Raw genomic sequence first — 1,631 nt, forward strand, 5'->3', positions numbered from 1 at the left:
TCGAAAAGTAGCTTTCAGGTCAACTGGGACAGCAACTAGACCAGGACAAAACACCACCAGCAAACTCTGACAAGGGTCCACACTTTGGAGAAGAGCTCATACACCTGCTGATGTCCCTCCACGCCTAGGGCTCAGGCTAGTCCTCAGATGCGACCCCCTGGAACAGGGGTCCTGAACCAGTAACCCAGTCCCAGGGCATCTCTGAGCTGTGGCACCAAGGCGGGTGGAAACTTCTGTGCACCCTCACAGGTGCCTCCTGAGATATGGTGCACTTTGGCCAGGTTCCAAAAGCTCATGTGTGGTCACCAGTATCTTGAACAACCTCACAATCTTTAGGACAGAGCTTTGCCAGAGAATATTATAGAGTGGATGTACATAAGCCAATACAACAGAACTAGAACTGGCTTCATGCACCCACTTACAGGGAGCACTGGAAATACTGTCTAAAAGGAGACATCTCACTCTGGAGCACAGGGGCTTCATGTCAGGAGCCTCAACATTAGGCAACACCAACCGCTGCAGCTACCCTGAGAGTTGTGCTAATGGAGGTAGAGTGGCTGTTTCACACCATAGGAGAGACAGTGGGAAAAAGATTCCTCAAGCTAGAAGAAAACTTAGAAATGAGCAGGTCTCAAGCACCTAATTTTACATACGTAGAAATGGAGGCCCCCAAAAGTAAAGTCACAAATAGACTTTCTGCAATTATAAAATACGCCTTCTGATTCCTACCCAATGAGACTAGGTAGATGACTGGGAGCCTGGATTGAAGCCAGATTAAAGGACTTTCTACAGGGTGCCAAGAAACTCAGAGATCCCCTGTAGACATCTGTATCATAGGTGGTATGGTGGCAAAATTCTAAGACACCTCCCTGCCCACCCCTGTGTATGTAGCCCTCGGTTATGAGGGGAGCTGCGAATATAGCAGGATCCCATTCCCATGACTAGGTGACATCACACAAGACTGTTGGAGCAGAGCAGGGAGGCAGGATCTCCTGCGGCCCAGGAGCAATGAAGAACATGCTGCTAGAGGAGGCCCTGTGGAGCTGACAGCAACCCCCGGCCACACCAGAATAGAAGCAGAGACCTCAGTCCTACAACCACAAGTAAGTGGATTCTGCCAAGCACCTTCATGAGCCAGGAAAAGGACCCTGGACTCAGATGAGAACACAGCCAGCTGACACCTGGACTGCAGCCTGTAACACCCTGAGCAGGGGAGCTGCTGATCCGTGCCCAGACTCCTGACAGACACAGCTGTGAGCTGAGAGGTGGGTGGTGTTCTAAGTTGTCAAGTCTGCAGAAGTTTGTTACAAGTAACAGAAAACTAGTAAGATGGTTGTTACTAGAATAAAGGACAGCAGAACTCAAACTTTAAGACGTTTTCCAGACCTTTATCTCAAATACTTCAACCAGACCCAATAAAGGACACTGTTTCTCTTTAATTCAGATTAGCAAAGTAATTCAACTGGTAAAAAATTTCACTTAAAAACAATTATATTTACTTGTGAAACAAGTTCAAGCATTTCATTCTATCAATAAAAGGGAATTTTAAAAAGTGTTAATATTTAGGATGCTCATTAGTTATTCATCCTATTAATGTTCTGTTTTACAAGATTTAGTTAATAAATAGAAAG

General features: G+C 46.0%; 1 protein-coding gene across 1 annotated transcript in view; it reads right to left on the reverse strand.

Moving 5' to 3' along the window:
* The window catches only part of CUL4A (cullin 4A), a 38,905-nt gene that overhangs the window by 36,299 nt on the left and 975 nt on the right, over positions 1–1,631 (reverse strand). The gene's annotated exons all lie outside the window — the stretch shown is intronic.

Source organism: Galeopterus variegatus, unplaced genomic scaffold, assembly GCF_000696425.1.
Source record: "Galeopterus variegatus unplaced genomic scaffold, G_variegatus-3.0.2 Scaffold848, whole genome shotgun sequence".
NCBI classification, from domain to species: Eukaryota; Metazoa; Chordata; class Mammalia; order Dermoptera; family Cynocephalidae; genus Galeopterus; species Galeopterus variegatus.